At 47.4% G+C, this 23,534-nt stretch overlaps 1 long non-coding RNA gene across 1 annotated transcript in view; it reads left to right on the top strand.

Annotated features, from left to right (window-relative positions):
• Positions 1 to 22,940, top strand: part of LOC132670106 (uncharacterized) — a 49,793-nt gene extending 26,853 nt beyond the window's left edge. The window contains exon 3 of the long non-coding RNA XR_014137839.1: positions 16,854 to 22,940. This is a non-coding gene — a long non-coding RNA (uncharacterized LOC132670106). The remainder of the gene's footprint in view (positions 1 to 16,853) is intronic.
• Positions 22,941 to 23,534: the final 594 nt, after the last annotated feature.

Genomic DNA, 23,534 nt, shown 5'->3' with positions numbered 1-23,534 from the left:
AACAGCCTCCCTCCCTTGGAGCCCTGGAGTGCTAGAAGCACTTAAATTCATTCTTCAGTACTCAGCATAAAGGTTGTGTGCCGTGGCACTTTCCTCTTCCTTCCCCCTCCCCCACTCTTGGTATGCAGAATTCTAAGATAGCCCCCAAGTTTCCTGCCCTCTGGTGTACATGCCTTGGATACCCTTGAGTGTGGTTTGGGTAGGGTCTGTGAATATGATGTGATATCACCCCCTTGATTTTGGCAGAAGGGATTTTGCAGATGTAAGTAAGGTCCCTAATCAGTTGATTTGGGGGTAATCAAAAGGGGGGTTATCTTGGGTGGGTCTGACCTAATCAGGTGAGCCCTTCAAAAGAGGGGTTGGGACCCTCCCTGAAATCAGAGAGATTCTCCTGCTGGCCTTGAAGAAGTAAGCTGCCATATCGCGAGAGGGCCTATGGAACGGGTCACGTGACAAAGGCTTGAGGCGGCCTGTGGTTGCTGAGGGTATCCCCACCGACAGCTAGAAAGAAAAGAGGGGCTTTAATCATCCAGGCACAAGGAACGAAATTCTTCCCACAACCACGTGAGCTTGGAAGAGGACCCAAGCTCCAGAAAGGCAGGCAGCCCAAGAGACACCTCGACTACAGTCTGATGAGAGGATCCAGCTAAGCAGTGCTTGGACTCTCAACACACAGAAACTGTGAGGTAATACATGTTTGCTGTTTAAGCCACTAAGTTTGTGGTAATGTGTTATGTGACAAATGAGGAGAAAGCTAGTACCAGACCCCTCCTGCGAATGAATTAATCACCCTCTGGGCTCCACTCTTGTTTTTTTTAATGTTTATTTATTTTTGAGGGAGAGAGAGAGAGAGAGAGAGCACACATGAGTGGAGGAGGAGCCGAGAGAAAGAGAGGGAGACACAGAATCCGAAGCAGGCTCCAGGCTCTCAGCTGTCAGCACAGAGCCCAACGCGGGGCTTGAACTCGCGTGCCACGAGATCACGACCTGAGCCGAAGTCGGCTCGGCCAACTTAACCGATCGAGCCACCCAGGCACCCGTGGACTCCACTCTTGCCACTGTTATAAGCCACCCTTGTCACATGGCATCATAATTAGCCCTGCACAACTGTCACCCCTGTCACCTCTGCAGACCCCGTCTCAGTCCTCTTTGGGCCTGACACCCGGGATCTGGAGGCTGGTAGGGAGCAGTGGTAGGAAACAATACATGCTTGTTAAATTCGCGTCATGCAAAGCCAATCACTTTGATCTCCACTCACCGGATATTTTAAGCAGAGGCAATCTTTTTGACCTCCTGTGTAAGCCTGGCTCAATTCTCCATGACATTTTGTGAGTATATAAAGATTCAATTATTAATGTGATGCATCTCATAATAGCCCCTAAAACAAGCTATTGTTTCAGATCTTCCTACTAGTGTTAGGCTATCATGTTTCTCTTGGATGTTCTGGGAATATCAGATCCCCCGTAACCGCATCTTTAAAATCACATATAATAATGCTAATCCTTAGTGGGCTGTGAGCAGCTGGCAAGCTTACACTTACATACTCCGGTCTCAACTCTTAGCCAAACCTTGTCTCTCCCAGGGGCCTCTAGGACATCCCCCAAAGCACACCAGAGCACCTCTGCTGAACCGTTGGCCAAAAGCCTCTGTATCTCCTGTGAATGGTATCAGTTTCATTGTTGCAAAGGCACTTATACCAGCCGGTCCATGTGTCCTGACTTTGGCTTAGAAAATGCAGTCGCGGAAGCCACGTATGGCCATAGAGGCAGGCGACAGGTCTTTGAGGTTGATTTGCCTAATTCCTACCCTGCCCTCATGTACGCATGTGAACACATACACGGACACAGACATACATGCATACCCCGCCCCTTCGTACAGGCATACGAAATACCTGTAACAGGGGACACAGTTTCATATTTCTCTCTATGTAAAAAGATCCGTGGAATGAAAGCTCCTGACTGGGACTCTGGATACCCCCAAGGCACACGTTTCCTTTGCCACCATTTTGCAATGCTGGCCAGAATTTCCTTTGGCCTTAGAAAAAAAGAAAGAGGAATTTCTCATGGATCAGGGAATCCAAACCGAGGACCCTGGGGCAAGGACAGGAGAGAGAGTGAGGGTGGCAAGGCAGGCCTCTCTCTATGCCTTTGCTTCAGACATTCCTGATGTTTACTGGGTATAGACAACCTTACTCTGAGTGGTTCCCTTGCATGCAAAGGGGGCATGATAATCACTTAGTTCACGGGATTGTTTTAAGGACTACATGAAACAGAAACAATGCATGTAAGATGCACAGCCCAAAGCCTGGTTTACAGAAAGCCATCCAGTGCCCTTTAGCTATTATCATCGTTTGGCCCATAATCAGGCTCCAAGGGGGTCTTTCAGGGTCTCAGACATGGGGTGGCAATTGACCTGCCTCCAGAGTTGCTGGCTGTTCCTCAGATCTTAGGGTCTCTGGAAGGTAAGCAGGTCTTGACAGACACCTCATTACAGCCTGTTCCCCCGTCACCTCACCCCTATCCGGGAGTGGCAAGGAAGATATTTGGCAAGAAACCCAGGAGCGAGACAATACGCAGCATGATGAAACAGGAAGTCTGGTTTCATCAGAAGCCACTCATGGAGAACACCTAACTCAGGCCGCTGATTGGGCGCTGAGCCATCACTCAGCTCAAGCTTCAACAAGAAGCTTTGTCTCCATGCCCAAAAATTAAAGAACGTGGCCCTTCAGGTCACCAGGAAAATAGATCTGGTTGGAGACTAAGGGCTCGTCTGAGGCAGCACAGGCTTTGACCTGGGTTCAATTTTTTTTTTTTATTATTAGCATTTATTTATTTTTGGAGAGACAGAGAGAGACAGAGCATGAGCAGGGGAGGTGCAGAGAGAGGGAGACACAGAATCGGAAGCAGGCTCCAGGCTCTGAGCTGTCAGCACAGAGCCCGACGCGGGCCTCGAACCCATGAGCCGTGAGATCATGACCTGAGCCGAAGTCGGTCGCTTAACTGACTGAGCCACCCCGGCGCCCCTGGGTTCAAATCTTAAGTCACCCCATTATTATATGACCTTGGGCACATTATACAACCTCTCTGAGCCTCAGCTTCCTTATCTTTGAAAGGGGAAGGTTAATTGAGATAACATGCAAAGAGCCTAGCAGGAGGCCTGGCCCACTCCATAAATGTGCTCGCCCTCCCACTTCCCCTCCCAGGTGTCTGGGACACCCCTCCGCCCCTTCCTTGCTCCTGGCTGAAGACAGTTGACCACTTCTTCCTACCTGGGATGGCGTCGGTTCTTTATTATTTGCTATGACTACACATCTGGCCTTATCACCAGTTATTGACTTCAAGACCCGGCTGCTCTCTGCTCCACCTGACTCCTTCCTGCCAGGTGGCTTCTCCTGACGCAGTTGGACAATGATGAAGGGTTGGGCCAGGTCGCATGGTGACACCAGGACTGAGGTGAACAAGTTTCTGCTTAATATTCCAAACTTAGGGGAAGGAATGACTTTAAAAATGTACACGTACGCTTGTGCGTGTAACGCACACCCCCTTGGTAAGCACAAGGTGCCCAGACACCATCCTCCTTCTAAATGTCCTGCCTGGTCCTCCCTCTGCCATTTTCGTGCTTTCCATGATTCTCTTCAGGATTCTCCGTGGGTTCCTCTTCCCCGGGCACTCCTAAGTGTTGCAGTTCCCGGGGCTCCACCCCTGGCCATCTTCTCCTCGTCTTCCATATGCTCCCAGGGGGCTCGTGCCCAGGGCCATCACCCCCAACAATTCGTACTTGATCGCCTAATCCATCTGTCCCATTCCCACTCCTTTTCTGACCACAGATTTGGACGTGCGGCTGCCTCTGGAACATCTCCACCCGTGGTTCCACAGCCCTTCAGGCTCAATCCCCTCAACACTCACCTAATTCTCCTAGATTTTGCGCCCCAGTAAATGGCACTGCATGCAAAGCCAAAAGCCTAAGCAAACCTCCAATTACAGTCCCCAACCTCTGTCAATTCAATGTCCCTACTCACTCTCGACTGGATCCTCTCCTTTCCACCTCCATCCTGCAGGCTGTTGTCCTTGGTCTCCCCGCTTCCCCTCCAATACTCCAACCACTGCCTGAACAGGCTCTGCCTCCCTGCTTCATTCTCTATAATCGTTCTTAGAGAGACCTTTCTAAAATGCAGATCTCCTCTTAAAATCCCTCAAGCTCTCTTTGTCAGTCAGGGCCCTGCCAGGGAACTGAAATCACACCAGCTATTTTTTTTTAATATTTATTTATTTTTGACACACACAGAGAGAGAGAGAGAGAGAGAGAGAGAGAGAGAAAGAGAGGCAGAGCCAGAGGGAGACAGGGAATCCCAAGCAAGATCCGCGCTGGCAGCTCGGAGCCTGGTGCAGGACTCGAAACTGACCTGATCTGAAATCAAGAGTCAGACATTTAATTGACTGAGCCACCCAGCTGCCCCCATAGGGACGATTCTAACAGAGCTCAGTTAAGATTTCAGATTAATTTTTCAGATCAATTGTTGATGAAGTCTAAAGTTATCAAGGAGGACACTGAAAACACAGAAAGATCTGAAGTATCACGGGAGCGACAACCACCACCCCCAGGGCTGACAGAACAAGGGGGAGAAGTTGGGATAACTTATGCTATTACTGTTCATGCTATTAATGCTATTAATGTTGAGAAACAAATGGGTTTGACATGCAAACCCTCCCTGTGTCTCCCACTTATCTCCCTGGCCTCCCCTCGGGACACAGCACTGCCTTCCCCATCTTCTGGTCAAGTCTACAGTCATTCTGCTCTCAGACTTCCAGACTTTTCTACCTGTGCTGTGACCACCTGTCATGGAATGCTACTCTCCAATCTTTTCTGGTAATTCATCCCTCAAGAGAGGCTCAAGGAGGCTTTGTATCTCTTTGAGAGCCTTTCCTGACCACATCCCCTGCTTCAGGGAAGTCCAGCGGCCCCCTTTCTTTCTTTTTTTTTTTAAATTTTTTTTAATCTTTATTTATTTTGAGAGAGAGACAGAGTGTGAGCAGGGGAGGAACTGAGGGGAGAGAGACACAGAATCAGAAACAGGCTCCAGGCCCTGAGCTGTCAGCAGAGAGCCCGACGCAGGGCTCGAACTCACGAACCGTGAGTTCGTGACCTGAGCCGAAGTCGGATGCTTAACCGACTGAGCCACCCAGGCGCCCCCAGTGGCCCCCTTTCTTACGGATTTCCATAACATCCTGGTCATGTCACAGTCGTATCACACTGGGTTCTCATTGTCACGTTGGCCATCTAAGAGCTCTGTAGGGCAGGACAGGGGCAGTCCCTTTGTCCTCTTTGTATCCTCAGCTTTCAATGCAATGCCTGGCACATAGTATGTGCTTAATACATTGGTGAGTGTTAAAATCAGACCCACTTCGCCTCTCACATATATAATAATGTCCTGCCTGCTTTCCCCATCAAATCCATCCTTGCTTAGGGCAGCTCTGATCATATCTGTCCAATGATCAAAAAGATCTTCAGTGGCTCCCCATTGTCTGAGGAATAAAGTCCAAACTCCTTAGCCTGCTGTCTGGTGCTTGTCTCTGACCTTCCTATCTAGCCTTATTGCCTGCTATACCTCCGCACAATACCATGTGCCCCTCCCATGCCAGGCCACCCACTATTTCCTCAATACCTTGAACTCTTCTCCCTCTGGATCAGAGTTCACCGTGCTACCTTCACTAGGAACGCCTTGGGGGGCTACCCTTGCTACCCGGTTGCGATGCTCCCCAACTCCAAAGCCTAGTTCATTGGTCACCCACTTCCAGAAACCTCCCCCCGCACTCCTTCAGCGGCGGGGGATGGAGTCCCAAATGTATAATAGGACCTTCGTGTCATTGTGGGGTCTGGGCCCTGCTCACTGGTCTAGCCTTATCTCTTTCCACTTTCCTCCTTGCTCTGTCTGCCCTGGAATGCTAGTCTTCTCTGGGTCCTGAGATGCAGGAACTGAGCCACTGAGCCATTGTGCAAGCTGTTCCCTCTGCCTGGGTGGCCGTCCCTGTCTGCCCTTCACCTCCCTCTCTTTCCTGAACTCCAGACCAAGTGAGTGCTCTTTCTTACACACTCTCTCAGCACCCTGTGTTTGTCCTTCTTCCTCAGCTACCGTCCCTATGTCTATAGGCTAGATCGTACGTTGCACGAAAGCAGGCCCTGTGTGTGCCATTATACCCGTGGCACTTCGCACAGTGCCTGACACACACTAGATGCTCAATCAGTGTGATAAATGCTGATTCATTAACAGTCCCCCTCATTTGTAGCGTTCCTCACTAGCCTGCAGCAAAGCAGTTATGGGTGTATCTTGATTACCAGTTGGCATACCTCCCCCCATCCTGGTGATAAGCTTTTTTTTTTTCTTTTAATGTTTATTTTTGAGAGAAAGAAAGAGAGAGACAGAGCATGAGCAGGGAAGAGGCAGAGAGAGAGAGAGGGAGAATCTGAAGCAGGAGCCAGGCTCTGAGCCGTCAGCACAGAGCCCAACGCCGGTCTCGAACCCACAAATTGTGAGACCATGACCTGAGCCGAAGTCGGATGCTTAACCGACTGAGCCACGTAGGCGCCCCGGGAGATTTTTTTTTTTTAAGAAACTTTTTATTTTGGACATTTTCCAAGATACACAAAAATCAAGCGAAGAGCAGAATAAAGCCCCCTTTCCCCATCATGCTACCTCTACAGTCATCGACATTTGATCAGCCTTGTTTTATATACTCTCCCTTCTTTTTTCTCTAGATTATTTTAAAGCACATCTCAGACATCATAAGTCAAACACTTCTTGAGGGTTGATGTGTCGTGTTCATTTTCACTTTTCACATAGCCCACAGCTCAGCATCTGGTCCTTAACAGATGGTAAGTGCACATTAAATTCATGAACTAGGAAAAAACGTCATTCATTCAGTCAGTCATTCATTCATTTGCTAACTTATTCAACAAAGACTTCTTGAGCAACCACTATATGCCAGGCACTGTTGCCATTGGGGATAGATCCTAGTGGGAGGATGCAGGGAGTGAATGAATGAATGAATGAATGATGGCATTTTTAAAGTGACTCATAGTGCTAAGTACTATGCAGATCATTAAGACAGGACGCCAAGAGCACACACACACACACAAAAGACAGGATGATGTGGTCGCAAGTGATTGAGCGGCTACTTGGAACAGGTGGTTAGGGAGAACCTCTCTGGGGAGGTGTCTTTCAACAGAGTCCTGAATGGCAAGAAGGAAGCAACGTGAGGATTGAGGGGAGAAATTACACCAGAAGTAAACAACAGCAACTGCAGGGTCTCGGGGCAGAGTGATCTCACAGTTGGGGGAACAGAGACAAGTGTGGCTGGAGCAAAGAGGTCGGGAGAAGTGGCCAGAACGGAGGTCTAAGGAGCAAGCTGCCCACATCCTGTAGGGATTTATAAGCCAAGGCAAGAAGTTTGGGGTCTGTTGCAGGTTCATTGGGAATCCATTAGAAGCTTTTGAGCAGGGGAGTGTTGTGATCTGTTTAGAAGATCATTCTGGCTGGGGTGTAGAAAACAAACCATAAGAGCAGCAGGACATAGTTTAGGAGAAAGTAAAGGTGTTTGAGACCAGAGTGGGAGCCGTGGGGACGGGGAGGTGCAGAAGACGCAGGAGAGGCTTGGAGCCAGAGTGGGTATGTCTTGCGGAGGGACCGAACGTGGAGGCGAGGGAAAGAGTGAGTCAAGGACGTTTCCTCGATTCCTCGGAGGAGAAAGGTCACCACTCTCACAGAATGAGGCCACAGTAGTGTGGCCACGTAGGTGGGGCCAGCCACGATCACACAGTTTAATTGTAGGTTTCTGCACCCACCTCAGTTTCCTCTTTTGTTAACTGGGCATGAGGATACCACCTTGAGGGTTTGTTTGTTTTGTTTTGTTTTTTGAAAGTTAAATGAGAAGGTGCGGAAAGGGCTAGCGGTGTCCCGCGCTGAGTCAACACCCAAGGAAGGTGAGTTCTTATCCACTGCCCCACCCCAAGAACACCCTTCAGCCCGTCAGCCACAGTCTGTCTGAGGATCCATTCTGGGGAGTGGGTGGACTTCCCTCTCTCCTCTGGGAGTGTCAAAATTCCCAGGGAGAACCCATTCACCCACTCACTTGTTGGGTAATTCTTGTACTTTTGGCGGGTCCAATAGGAAGAGGCTGAGACGGCAGGGAAATTGTTGCCTGAGGGCTAAGGTTTTCTAGGATGAGTGAGACCCAGAACTCCTGGGGTAACTGGGCTTCCCCGTGGAGGGGCAAGAACGCGAGGGAGTGATAAACGAGGGAGACACTGCTTCTCTGTCCCACGTGGGACACAAGGATGCAGGAACCCAGGGACCCTCAGCTCTTAGCAAAGTGTTCCTCCCCCACCTAAATGACTCCTTGAGCACAAAGAGCCCCAGGAACTTGTTGCCCTTAACCAAGAGCCCAGGAGCAGGGGCCAGGGCATCCAAGAGTTGCTCCTTCCATTATCCCCCTCCCCCAGTTTTTAAAAAATTTTTCTTTATTTTTGAGAGAGAGACAGAGCACAAGTGGGGGAGGGGGCAGAGACAGAGAGGGAGACACAGAATCCAAAACAAGCTCCAGGCTCTGAGCTGTCAGCACAGAACCCGACGCGGGGCTCGAACCCACGGGCTGTGAGATCATGACCTGAGCCGAAGTTGGACGCCCAAATGACTGAGCCACCCAGGCGCCAACCCCCCCAATTTTTAAAGTTGTGTGTGTGGTGTGCATACATGTATACGTGCACATATACATGTATATATCATATCTTATAAGTTCATATATGCGTAGAAACACTAAAAAGATATACACTAAAATGTTAATGGTGAATTTTCTCCACCTGACTGAAGGAGGAGTGATCTTCATTTTACTCTTCGTGCCTTTTTGTATTTTCCACAAGGCAATGCTTTCCAACGAGGACAAAATATTATAAAGAACCTCTAAAATATCTGTCTCTCAAAGTGTTCCGAATCTTTCCGGGTTCGAATCTGTTTCTGAAACTCTCCGTAGGGAGCATTCGGGTGACAGAGTAGCGCGCGCGTGCGCTCACACATTCATTCATTTCATTCGTTCTTGGGTTCCATGGCTATTGGCTATTTGAGTACATTACGGGTGATGGTGCTGAACCCTGTGGTAACACAAGACACATGAGGTGCGGTCCCTGTCCCCAGGAGCTTTTCAAATTCAGATTTTAAAAGCTTAAAGCCGAATACTGCAAGGAAATGAATGAGAGGAATGCAGAGAATAAAAATGTCCTGAGGACAAGCTGACTTCCAGCTGGAGGCTTCAGAGGTAGTTACAGGCAAGAAGCGGGATTGGAACTGGGCCTTAATTGGTAAGTGGAGCTTGGATAAGTGAGGCAGGTGGAAGGGTATTCCAGGCAAGGTGAATGGCATAAGCAAAGGCACAGAGGCAGGAAAGTATTCGGGGTGTTTGGAAAACAGCAAATAAAGTCTGCTATGTTTCTTGGCTGCCACAGAACAAGTACAAGTTTATTTAATTAATTAATTCATTCATTCATTTATTTTAGTTAATTAATTAATATAAATATATATACATAATTGAAGTAAATAACTTATTAGGAAAGAACCTGCTAGAGGTAGAGGGTTTCTCATCAAGAGAGAAAACCAAATCACTCAGAATCTGGGGCAGCACTCCGTTACTCTTAAACAGGTGACCAAACAAATCAGCCCCCTGTGCGTACATAGGCTGCACGTCGTTGCTTGGGCACAGAGAAAGGCGTACAAATATGTGTACTAGGTGTCGACATTCATTTGGGTGGAGGAGGGCGCAAGCAAGAGAGAAGAAAGGTGGAAAAAGGAAGAAAGAAAATGAATGAAAAGTTTTAGAGAACATAATTGGGAAAAGCATAAGAAAGAATTTCTGCACAAATATGTTTGTGGCAGGCATCCTTTTTTTTTTCTTAATTTCTTACAATGTTTATTCATTGTTTTGAGAGAGACACAGAGCGCAAGTCGGGGAGGGGCAGAGAGAGAGAGGGAGACACAGAATCCGAAGCAGGCTGCAGGCTCTGAGCTGTCAGCGCAGAACCCAACCTGGGACTTGAACTCACAACCCAAACCATGAGATCATGACCTGAGCCGTGCTTAGCCCACCGAGCCACCCAGGCGCCTCCCAGGCATCCTTTATAATGGCAAAAATGTGAACAACTAAAATATTTGGGTATAGATTTTAGTTGAAATAATTATGGCATATTTGTACCACAGAAAAAGGTTTTAGGGGCGCCTGGGTGGCTCAGTTGGTTAAGCATCAACTCTTGGTTTTAGCTTTAGCTCATGGTTCTTGAGATGGCAAGGGTTCGAGCCCTGCGTCGGGCTCTGTCCTAAGCATGGTGCCTGCTTGAGCTTCTCTCTCTCTCTCTCTCTCTCTCTCTCTCTCTCTCTTTCTCTGCCCCTCTGCTCGTGCCCTCTGTCTCTCTCAAAATAAATAAATAAATAAGCTGAAAGAAAAAAAAAAAGAAAAATTTTTTAGTCCTTAACAGCAATAGAGCACACGACTCGATCTCAGGGGTCATAAGTTCGAGCCCTACATTGGGCATAGAGATTGCTTTTTAAAAAGTGATAGAGCATATATAATTGTTAAAATGAAATCGTGTTTAGGAGACATATTTTAAGTGGAAAAATTATGTAATAGTATGTATACGAGCCCAGCTGTTTTGCACATGGAAGGTATTTCAATAAATGGCTGTCGGTGGCTATGGGATTATGTATTTTCTAACAATTGCTTTTTTAAGATTTGGAAAGTTAGCAAGAACTCTAAACTGCTTTTAAGTTACATTTTCTTATTTACTGGATTTGATCCCAGGCATTATCTTCCTGTTCGTAATTCATCTACTGGCCCCCCTGGAGCCCTCTGGCAAGGGCTACAGTCAGTGCAGCCTGTTTCCTAAAACGCCCCACACGCAGAAGACTTGTCCCGCTGCCCGTCCTGGGGCTTATTCACAACAGATCTGCAGCCCCAAAATAAACAGCCAGGGTGTTTCCTCTTCCTAAAGGGGAAGCAGAAACCCCTGATGAGCAGAGGGAAGGGTGAGCCCTGTCTAGACCATCATCCAGGGGGAATTCTGTCCACCCAGTTCCCCCTGGAAATCCCCGAGGCCCGGAGCAGCTCTGCTGACTCAGGCCACCCATTCGAGGGCGTCTTAGAGCCCAGCTGACCTTCCCTCTCCAGCACCCAGCTCCGTCCCATCCCCCAGAGCAAATTACCCCAGAGGCACTGTGGTGCAGGGTGATCTTTCAGAGGAGAATTTGCTCTCAGATAAGGTAATGGGTCCAATTAGAGCCTCCTTGATGGATGGGCCTGTCAGGTCCAGCCTTGGGCCCTGCCTGGAGATAATTCTCTCCTCCCAACCCTGGGAATGCAACTGTCTGGGTCTTGGCCAGAGAGATTCAAATAACAAAGAGACATTTCAGGAGTATAGGTAAACGGTCTCCACTATTGTTTCTGAGTAAAAGAATTAACTATGGGCAAGTTGTCCCTCAGGAGACATTTGGCAACCCCTGGTGACATTTTTGCCTGTGATAAGTGGAGGGTGTGTGTGTGTGAGGCTGGCATCCAGTGGGTAGAAGCCTAGGATGCCGCTACGCACCCCAGAATGCCCAGGAAAGCACCTTCCTTGTCAAAGAATCATCCAGCCCCAAATGTCAATAGTGCCTAAGGTTGACTAACTCGGGTCTAAGTTATGTTTGTGCTTTACAAATGCAAATAAAAGGGGTTCCGAGGAATCCCCAGACTTGGGGATATCTGAAAAGGAAGACCTGTTGGGGGAGAATTTCCCTAAGCAGCATTATTTCCAAGCTGCTGGTCCCCATCAAAACATGCTATAGATCTATTTCAAAAGTATTTTTTTTAATGTTTATTTCTTTTGAGAGACAGAGAGAGCAGGGGAGGAGCAGAGAGGGAGACACAGAATCCGAAGCAGGGCCTGGGCTCTGAGCTGTCAGCACAGGGCCCCATGTGGGGCTCAAACCCACGAACTGTGAGATCATGACCTGAGCTGAAGTTGGAAGCTTAACCGACTGAGCCACCCAGGTGCCCCTATTTCAGGAGTATTTTTAAAGCAACTGTCCTCGGGGAGCCTGGGTGGCTCAGTCGGTTAAGCTTCTGACTTTGGCTCAGGCCCTGATCTCACACCTCGTAGGTTTGAGCCCCACATTGGGCTCTGTGCTGAGAGCCTGGAGCCTTCTTCGGATTCCGTGTCTCCCTCTCTGCCCCTCCCCTGCTCACACTCTGTCTCTCTCTCTCTCTCTCTCTCTCAAAAATAAATGTTGAAAAAGAATACAAAATAAAGTGATTGTCTTCTAAGAACCTAGGAAAGGGTAGAGGACGGAAGAGGAAAGACTTGGTTTATAGCCACTAGCTTTGCTCTGATTCTGAGCATTTGGTAATTAAAAGTTCCTTTTGTCGGGAACCCAGCAAATAAACCAGTAGAGTAAAATCCGTATTTTTCATGTTAATCCTTATAATCGTCTGGAACCTTGGAAATATCTTTGACTCTGCCTGAAAAAAAAAAAAAAATCAACACCATAAAAAGTGAGCTAGAAATTTAATAACCCTTGAGTTTATTTAACTCATAGGTGGTCAAATGTTTCTGTGTAGAGAGCAAGATGGAGTCACTCATGTCAAGCAGAGGCCCGTTTCGAGCAATGACACAGCAGGTAAGGGTACTGCAGCTACCAGATTATCACCGAGACCAAAGTCAGCTGACAACTCACTTGGACCTGTTAAGCAGAAGCAGAGGAGGTCTGCAGGGACCCAAGATCAATTAAATCCCTTTCAAAAAAGGGAAGATTTTTGCAGCAAACGGTCAGACTCTTCAGACATGACCCCTCTTTGATCACTTCAAAAAGGCAGCTGCCACTGAAGGCCCTGCCCAGTTGATCTCGGAACAGAACCGAGATCCTTCACTGCCTGAACATAATAAGCCGTAAGTGTTGAGAGCTGACCCGGACCGGACTGAGGCCTTATCTCAACCGCACGCACACACAGATTGACTTCACACTTGGTTTGTTAACTTCCTACCCCTTGTTCTATCTTGTTTGTTGTGTGGCTCGTCTTGTGTTCTGCCGTGTGTGCCTGGAAGAAGCCAAGTTAATCACCCGGGGAAATGTCATTGAGTTTGGAATCCCAAAGCTGCTTTTTTTTTTTTTTTAAATGTTTATTTATTTTTGAAAGAGGGAGAGCGTGAGTGAGGGAGGGGGAGTGACAGAGGTGGACGGAGAATCCCAAGCAGGCTTCCCACTGTCAGCGCAAAGCCCGACATGGGGCTCGAACTCATGAACCGCGAGATCGTGACCTGAACGAAAGTCGATTGCTCGACCCATTGAGCCACCCAGGCACTCCTCCAAACCTCCTTTGTAATTCCTTTAGCCTTGCTTTATGACTGAATAAAGCTGACATTGTGGAAAGACACAACTGTGTGCGTCTTCATAGCGTGTTCATGACACTACGGTTGAAGTTGCTTCGGTAAAGATTTAAATTAGCTGTGTCGGCAGGTCGGTCAGACCTTCACTTTGCTTCTCCCTACAAATTCTCGGTAATGACTTGGATATTGCGAGCCTCTGATAGCATGCTATTACAGGTTTCCTCCTCGGACTCATTCCCCAAGATCCGATTTGATTCACGGAGCATTTACTGAGCCCTTCCAATGTGCCCAGCAGTATGGTAGTTGCTGAGGACACGCGTAGCGCGCAGGTGCTAATTTGGAGTTAGCGTCTCTAGCATTTTGAGACTAAAGGCTTGAAAAGGTGGTGTTGCCTCGAATGGAAGACGACACTTGGTGAGTAAGTGGGAGCTGGATGGGGCTGGAAGATAATGATGACTCAGGGCTTGAGACGATCAAGGACATCCCAGGGGGAAATGCTGGTGAAGCCGTGGGAGCTGGAGGGTTGGATCTCGGGTGAGAGTGTGAGCTCAAGATCTAAATGTGGAAATCGTCCACGTTAAGATGAGTCCACTGAGATGGGCAGAAAATAGAACAGAAGCCCGAGGACTGGACCCTGAGGTGCGATTCACAGTTGAGAGGTAGGAGGAGGAAGAGATCGCAGCCAAAAGGAGATGAGTAGGAACAATTAGAGAAATAGGAAGAGAACCAGGAGAGCACATAGCCGTTGCAATTGAGATGGGAGAGGTTTTGGTTTTGGTTTTTTAGGAGACAATCAAAAAGTGGCAAAACTTTTTTTTTTTTAATTTAAGTATAATTGACATACAATAGTCTGTTAGTTTCAGGTGTGAGAAACTGTCAACGCTTTATAGCATGAACCCTGAGGAAAGGACCCTATGGATGGAGGGTGTTCTGGTCTGCCCAAGCCTGTCCCAGTCTTAGTACTGAAGGGCCCACATCTCAGGAAGCTAGTCAGTCCTGGGCAAACAGGACAGTTGGGGTGTGCAAAGCCTTGAACTACAGTTTAAGTTGGGGCACCAATAAAGAGTTCGGCAGCCAGTCACGTTAATACATACCCTCTAAGACACCGCATTAAAAAAAAAAAAATCAGATTCTGCATTTGCCACATCCTCTGAGCACGACCCTGGCTCAGACACAGGCCAAGGTTAATAAACTACACTAGCTGGATGCAGTCTTTGAAAACCTTTGAACACTTCTTGAGGTTTTTGGCCTGGAAGCATTTCCTATCATAAAATTTAGTTAGCCAAGCTCTTACTTGGCTCAAGTTCTGTTTCTCTAAATTGCCTTCACTCAAGTGATTGCTTTTACTGGAAACTCGGCTGTCAAAATAAAGTTGATGGCCTTTCAGAAAAGAAAGTAACCCTAAAAACTGACGCACCCGAGAGAAGGATGAAAGAAAATGAGCATACTCCATCAGAGCTATGGATTCAAGTTTTAGGAAACTGCAACAGATTTGGGGGACTACGAGGTATATCTCTGGCAACTTCCAGAAGCCCGTAGCTTTTCTGAAGACCAGATGTATTGTGTTTTGTGGGTGATTGTCGCAAAGCTCTTCTGTTTCCTGTGGTGCTTGGAAATCCGGGGACACTCTGAATGATTGTTATGTTTTTTGTTTTTGTTTTTCTACATGCTTCTGGTTCTACCCATTTCCTTTCAGCCAGAGGCCGAAAGCTGGCAGCCTGTGGGCCAATTCAGCCTGTGAATGTGTTTTGTTTGGCCCACAGGGTGTTTTTTAAAATTTTCTATTAGTTGCCAGCATTTAAAAATCAAGAGACTTCGCGCACACACACACACACACACACACACACACACACAAATCAGGATTTCCTGCTTTTCTTGAAAAAATGATAAGATCTAAAGACATCGGGGCTACATGTCCACATGGCAATAGTCCGCAGGAGCTGAGAGGCAGCTGCCCCCTTGGGCTAGGCATGTGCCCTTGCCTTGGCCTCATCCCCACCTGGCCTGCTACCCTCCTTCAGTTTACCTGCCAGTTCCATCCTAGGACTCCGCAGAGAATGAGGCTTCCAAAATACCTCGGTCGTTAGTTCTAAACCACTCGCCTTGACGTGTTTCCTGTTCTACATCCCAACTCGTCCCCAAGCCTTGGATGTTCTGCTGTCATCGACTGATTTCCTGTTTGTGGGTTCGACTCATCCCCCTGGCTCAACACCTGGCACCATTCCCCATGTTACCTGTGCTTCCTGCCCACCCCACCCCTGCCCCTCTCAACCCAGAAGACCCACCCATGTTCCACGCTGCTGGCAGCCCTCCAGCCCATCCACAGGCACCCCCACTTGGCTTGCTGTTCCCTTGCATCTGTCTCTGCTTTTATTCCTCACTTACTATCGCCCTCCAGTCCTCCCTGGTTGCTCAGCTTTGGCTCCTGTTTCCATCCTTGAAATCGTCCCTTGGACTTGACTAGAGTGCAGTTCTCCTTCTTCTGTCTCTCGGCCTCCTTCCCTTAAGCAAATCCTAACATTTCGGTGGCTTAACCTAATAAAAGTTTACTTCTTACTCGTATAACAGACAAATGGGAGTTTTCCTGGCCCAAAGGCAGGACCCAACCTCCTTCCAGCTGTGGCTCTGCCATCCTTGAGGGCCTCGGAATCCTCCTTATCCAGCTCGGAGGTAGCGAGGAAGGAGAGAGCGATGAAGGAACCACTGTTTCTTAATTGTTTTATATTTATTTAATTTTGAGAGAGAGAGAGAGAGAGAGAGAGAGAGACAGAGTGAACATGAGCAGGAGGGGGGGCGAGGGAGAGGGGGACAGAGGATCAGAAGCAGGCTCCGTGCTGACAGCGGAGAGCCCGATGTGGGGCTTGAACTTGCAAACAGTGAGCTCATGACCTGAGCCGAAGTCAGATGCTTAACCGACTGAGCCACCCGGGTGTCCCAAGGGACCACTGTTTCTTAAATGCCTTCCAGCCTGGAAGCAACACCTGTCACCACCACTCACATTCCGTTGGTGAGAGCTAGTCACGTTACCACACAGATGGAAGAGAGGATAGGACCTGTAGTCTGTGGGTGGGGTGCCATCCCCCAGTGACAGTCTTGCTATGAAAGGGAGAGCCTGAGCTGTGTTGGGGGGGAGGGAGGGCTGGCTATCTCTGCCCAGCACCCCGGCCAAGCAGAGGCCCAGATAGCCCCTTCCCTGGCTGAGCGGGTACTAGTCTCATTAGATGTGGGAAGGGAGTTGCACACTTTTCTCCAGCGTCATGGAACTCTCCACAGCAACTGACAGAAACCCAAATCAGCTAAGAAAGAAGAATATTTGGGGCTCTCATGCCTGGGAAGTTCAGGGGGTTGAAGTTGCCTGAAGTACGATTGGATCCAGACACAAATAGGGATGTTAGGTCTCTCTTTCTCTCTCCATTTCCCAATCTTGACCAACCCCCCTTTCTCTTCTCCTGCAGATTTTCTCCACATGGCAGAGAAGCTGGCAGACCACTGACTCTGCATCACATCCTCCCAGTTCCACGTTCTAAAAGGCAACTCCCCTTCTCCTCCGGCTCCAAGCTTTAAAAACCACAGAGAAGCCTGGCCGGCTGGCCTGGCAGGAGTCACAGGTCTACCAGGGAGGTGGATGAACAATGAGCTCCTCTCCCACCACATTGGAGTGAAAGAGAAGCAGCTTCCTTAAGGAAGCCGGGACTGCAGAACAGAGAAAGCAATAAACGTACAAACCTTTGACTGCACAGCCTCTGATTATACCTCTGTGGTCAGCCCAGAGTCTGGGCCTCAGTGTAGGTCCTGGGAAGCAGCCTCCTGAGACCAGCCCACTCCTTACGCACTGCTTAAGTAGAAGACATTGTTTCCATAAGACATGATAGTATCTTCATGACTTCCTGTGAATTCACCAGAGTTGGCAAGGGCCTGTTGACAAGTTGTTTTTTTTTTTCCCAAGACCTGAAGACCTAGGAAGAACCATCAAGGTCTACCAAAGGGATATATTTATAAAATGAAATCTCATTGGAAAATCCATGCTTTTCAGGCAGAAATTTATGTCAGATGCGGAAGCACCTCTTTTATTCATCCCTCCAACGAATAGTTACTAAGCAACTGCCATGTGCCCAACTTGGAGTCAGGTGCTGCACATGCAATGGTGGATACGTTCCAGTTCCCTGGCCTCACCAGCCTTAGAGTTTCTGCACGTAAGGAAACACAGTTAAGGCAAAAATGTGATACGGTGACCAAGTCTGTAAGATAACACTGTTACACAAACAAATAAACAAAAGCCACCCTGAATCGAGAGCTTCTCAAGAGTGAAGAAATTCCCGAGATACTAAAGAAATGAAGGCATGAATCAGGAGGAAATAGCAGTCAGAATATCATGAAATTCATGATGTGTGAAAGCACTTCTGGAATGTAGGTTTCCCGGTATGCTACCTTACCTGGTATGCTGTTGGGGCCAACCACCCTCTGTCTCCTTCCCTAATTGCTACTTAGTTTTGCTTGGAGATTTTTTCCCCCATGAACACCCATTTCCCTTCAATGTTTATTTATTTATTTTGAGAGAGAGGGAAAGAGAACGAACAGGGGAAGGGCAGAGAGAAGAGGGGAGAGAGGATCCCAAGCAGGCTCTGTACTTAGTGCAGAGCCTGACGTGGGGCTCAGTCTCACAACCCATGAGCTCGTGACCTGAGTCAAAATCAAGACTCTGATGCTTAATCAACTGAGCCACTCAGGTGCAGATTTCCAATTTTTTATTGTTAAGTCAACAGCAGTTGTTCCACATGTTCAGAACTTTATAATACTATTAGTACACAGAGTAAAGAAATCCTGTACAGTCTAGCTCTTGATTCTTTTCATAAACTTTAAATTTTGGAATAATTTTAGATTTACAGAAAAGTTGCAAAGATAATACACAAAGTTCCCAGATACCCCTCACCCAGTTTCTCTTAATAGCACCTTTGTCAAAACTAAGAAACAAACATCGGTACGCTACTATTAACTAAATTCCCTACTTTATTGTGATTTTGCAGTTTTTCTCCTAATGCCCTTTTTCTGTTCCAGGATCCAGTCCAGATACCACATTGCATTTTGTGGCTCTTGATTTTTAAGGATTATTATTCTTCAGGCATGGGTCAATTCTGCCTCTTTTCCTCCTTGCTGCCAATGCTTTAGACATTTCATGGTTCATTAGCACCTGCTCTAGAATGAGAGCAGGGGAAGGAAACAATTTTGAAATGCAAATTAGCCAAATGTTGTTATTTATTGGTTGGTGGCCGTTAGCTCAGTTGCTAATAAGGCCAAGGTTATTGGTTTCACGTCTGTCTGTGAGTCAGCTGGCTTAGCAATGACAGGGGAAATTTTGACCTGTGGCCATTACTTGCACCCTAAACCCTGTCCAGCCTCTATTACATGCAAACTTTTTGCCAGAATGGGGTAATGGTGGGAGTGCCTATCCTATTACCTTGCTACTTAAAGTGTGTTTCATGGACCAGCAGCAGAAGAAATGCAGATTCTAGGCCCCACCTGGGTATAGGGATCAGAATCTGTACTTTAACAGATCCCCAGGCGATGAAGAAGCATGGCCATTGTGAACCTACACTATGTAAGGTGCTAGAGTCTCAGAAAAGCAAGCTCATCTCGCCACCACAGAGCATAGAGTCTGGTAGGGATTCCAGACAAGCAAAATGGCAATTACAGTTACAAAGGCATACACGATGATAGGGTACTGCTAGAGAACAAGAGAGGGCCTAATCTTGAACTGGGGGACCAGAGTATTTTCAGAGAATATTATATTTGAGCTGAGACCTGGAGAATAAGAAGATTTAGCCACTTGAAAGAGGGAGGAAGTACAGGGGGTGAGGGTGAAGGAAAAACAGGTAGGGGTAGAGGACTCCGAGGCAAAGGAGACCATGGTGTCTCCTGAGAATTGCACATAGTGTAACATGGCTAGAGCCTCCTGTGCCAACACTGGGAATGTTTGATGGTGACGATCCAGAGATTTCCTTCTCTCTGTATTCATCAACATCATCAACACGTATTGTTGAACGCAAACTATATGCTAGGCACCATGCTAGGTGTTGAGGATATGGGTAATAAATGTCCCAATCCCATTAGATATGGGACTCCAGGTCGGGTCAGTTAGATATTGTATTTACCCAACAACTGGAGGTAAGAGGTGCATGTTACATCAGAGGCCTTGTGGGTACAGCTCAAGGATCCTCCAGATGGAACAGTCCAAGGGAGGCCGGACCTGTGCTCAGGTAGGATCAGTAGAGTGTGACCAATATTGAGGGGTTAAGGGAAAGGGTCCCAGCTAAAGCATCCTATGATAAAAGCGTGAGTCCCATAGAGCCAGGAGATGATGCTAAGGTGAACACCATGTGGGAGATGGGAGGTACATATATTAGTTTTCTCTTGTTGCATAACAAATCACCAAAAATTTAGTAACTTCAAATGACACCCATGTATTAGGTGACAGTTCTGTAGCTCAGAAGTCCAGCAGGCACAGGTGGACTCTCTGCTTGGGTTCCCACAAGTCAAGGTATCAACCAGCTGAGCTTTTACGTGGAGGCCCCCCGGGAAGAACCCACTTCTAAACTCATCCAGGTGTTGGCAAAACCCAGTCCCTTATGGCTGTAGAGTATGTATGTATGTACCTTGCTGGCTGCCAGCCAGGGTCTGCCCTCTGTTCTAGATGGCACACACACTCCTTCCCAAGTGGCCCCTAACGTCTTCAAAACCAGCAACACTGCATCACACCCTCCTTGTGCTCTGAATCTCCAACTTCCTCTTCTCTACCAGCCACAGAGAGCTCTCCTCTACTAAGGGGCCATGAGATTAGATCAGGCCCACCTGGATGATCTCCCTGTCTTAATTTAAGGTCAACTGTGCCATACAATATACCACAACCACAGGAATGATCTCTCATCCTATTCAGAGGTTCGGGGGATTGGGACATCTATGGATGTGGACTGGGGGACCATTTCAGAAATTCTGTCTACTATAAGAGCTAGGAATCTAAATGAAGGTTTGGAATCCTAACTGGCAGGGCTTGGTCAGCAGCTAAAGTTCCAAAGGAGACTTGTAGCAAGGGCAGAAATGGAGTCTGCATTCTGATGACCCCCCGGGAGGCGTGCCTGAGCACTGTGGTGATTGCACAAAGTCAAAGAAGGTCTCATACCCACTCATGATCTATCTGATTTCCTGTAGGATTCTGGTGGTCTTGGCTACTTCTGGGGCCAAACTCTTCTTTCCTCTGTGTTAGATCAGTCTGTGAATCTTCTCACCATCCTCATAAAGGGGCCCTGTGATGTTCCACAACAGTCCAGACCTGGAGTTCCATCCCATTCTGGCCTATGCACAAAAAAACACTCATTGTGTTATGGTGGAAGCAGCAGGCCTTACTGAGGTTTGAGACACGCACCCCAGAGTCCCCCTGGTAGCACTAAACACCTCTTTCCTTCAGGGTCTTCTGTGATTCTTGGTCCCCTCGCCCTCTCTTCTCTCCAACTTCCCTTCTCACGCTGGTTTACTTCTTCCTACCTCTCATAAGCCAACCTGTTCCTCCTTTATCATATGCACAAAAGTTCCATTTTCCTCAGCTCCAGACTTTCTTAGCACGGCTGATGGTTTGGCTAAAGTTTTTGCTGTCATCACATATAAGGATCTACTGGATTCAGTCCTTAAGTCAAGACCGCTCTCCTCCCAAGTCTCTGTCTTCCTGTGGGAGCGAGGGTGAATGAAGGTGGTTTCCTTCTTCCAGTTTCCTGTGCTGTGGATGGGAGTGCAGGTGTAATAGGGACACAGGGTTGAGCACCTCTCAAGCAGGTCACAGGTCACAAGAAGACCAGCAAGGGTGATTTGGAGAGTGGAAACCAGGTCCCAAATGAGGCAAGCAGTTTGTACTAATAGAGGGAGCAGGGAGTGAGAGAGCAAAGCCTGTTTTAGGAAGTGAGGAAGGAGTACAGAATTGGACCTTGAAAGAAGATTAAGGTCTAGTAAGTGGAGAAGAGGAAACAGCCTTTCAGGTGGGGCCCTGTTGACAGGAAAGACCAGAGAGAAGGACTGAAACTTGTCCATTTCCAGACCTTTCTGCCTAGAGTGAAGGGCAGTCACAGAACCTGCTGGGTGTTAAGGCCAACTTGCAAAAGGCAGAGAACACAAGGCTATTACTAGACTTCACTTCTACAGGCAGTGAGGAGCCATTGAGGTTTTGGGTGTGGCGTGTCAATTTGTGCTCAAGGTCACTTCTATTGACTTAGCTGGTATGTTTGCGAGTCTACCTTCAGATTACACACACCTGCCTTTACACACACACACACACACACACACACACACACACACACACTTCCAATTCACAAAAGAGCAACTCTTTGACGATATAAGAACTTGCACTGACCTTGTGTTTTCCCTTGGCTTAGTGATTCCTTAGTTCACAGCAGAACTGCCACTGACAGGCAATGTATTGGATATGATTAGCTGGCTCTCAGTATCCAGTCCCACTTTTTCACTGGGTCTTCTTAAAAGTTAGAGAGCTATATATAGGCACGCATTGGTGGCTCATTCGGTTAAGAGTCTAACTTCGGCTCAAGTCCATGATCTTGCAGTTCGTGAGTTGGGGCCCTGCGTCAGACTCTGCACTGACAGTGTGGAGCCTACTTGGGGTTCTCTCTCTCCCTCCCTCTATCTCTGCCCCTCCCCCACTCACTTCTCTCTCTCTCTCTCTCTCTCTCTCTCTCAAAATAAATAAATAAATAAACTTTAAAAAAAAAGCTAGAGAGCTATCAACTCTGTTTCTCGTACTCCTTTGTGCTAGGGTTCTGAATGATATAAATTAAGTTCCATTAATTAGAAGTACTCATGAGAGATTTAAAAGGCAGAAGAGAGTCTGGGGTCACCTTCCTGATACTTTGGCTATGTTCTGCTGACAAGAAATGTCAAGGCCATTTGGACATCTACAGCAGCATTCCAGTGTTCAATTTCCAGAGCCACAAGTGCCAAGTGGAACTTGTGACAGACGAGGAACAGGTGGTAAGTGATCCCTGGATTACAGCCATGGTGGTGAATTCTTAAACCAAGCTGTCTTATTAGTAGCCTCCTGGTTCTAGAGGAGTTGCAGCTCCCCTGGCAGGCCAGTTCTGCGGTGTTCTTGTATTCATTCCAAGAGGGTGCTCAGTCCTCCAATCCTTTTCATAATTATAAAATTATTAATATATTGCTTGTTTAAAATACCTTGAGTGGCTTCTGTTTCCTGCTCTAAAACTTAACTTCTGCAGCAAGAGGGTATAAAAGCATCGTTTTTCACTAAATAGACTCTCAAAATATTCTTTTTTTGTTTTGAGAGAGGGCACAAGTGAACAAAGAGCAGAGAGAGAAAGAGAGGAGAGAGAGAGAGAGAGAGAGAGAGAGAGAGAAGCGGGGCTCACCCAAAGCAGGGCTTGTGCTTACCCAAAGCAGGGCTCGAGCTCACCTGATGTGGGACTTGACCTCATGAACCATGAGATCATGACCTGTGCCGAAGTCAGATGCTTAACAGCTGAGCCTCACAGGCACCCTTCTCAAAAAATATTCTTTTTAAAAAAATTTTTTGAGAGAAAGAGACAGAGTGTAAGTGGGGGAGGAGCAGAGAGAGAGGGAGACACAGAATCCAAAGCAGGTTCCAGGCTCTGAGCTGTCAACACAGAGCCCGATGCGGGGCCCAAACCCAGGAACCGCGAGATCATGACCTGAGCCAAAGTCGACATCCAAACTGTGATGAATTGAGGAGTATGGAGCCACATGCCTCATAACACATGAGCTTTTCTAGGATAACATCCCCACAGTGTGATACATACATTCCTAATGATACATATGCCTCCCTCTATGGGAGGATTTTGAATAGTACACGGGTGAACATCTACACAATTTTAACAGATGTGTACTTATTTTAATGTGTATTAGAAGAAAATTTACAGGTAACATATCAGGCCTGATTTCGTGAATGACATAACCTAAATTGTCTGTAAAAAATTATTCATAAACAGTGTTGCTTATGGCGAGGCTAGAGTGATAGCAAATACTCCAGCAGAACATGTCAATTGATCTTACAAAAAATATTAAGTAAATAACAGAAAGATGGCACACAGAGTTGGCAAAAACCGTGA

Source organism: Panthera onca, chromosome B3 (assembly GCF_046562875.1).
Source record: "Panthera onca isolate mPanOnc1 chromosome B3, mPanOnc1 haplotype 2, whole genome shotgun sequence".
NCBI classification, from domain to species: Eukaryota; Metazoa; Chordata; class Mammalia; order Carnivora; family Felidae; genus Panthera; species Panthera onca.
Note: the sequence above shows the minus strand (reverse complement) of the source record. Positions and strands in the feature narration are given on the sequence as shown.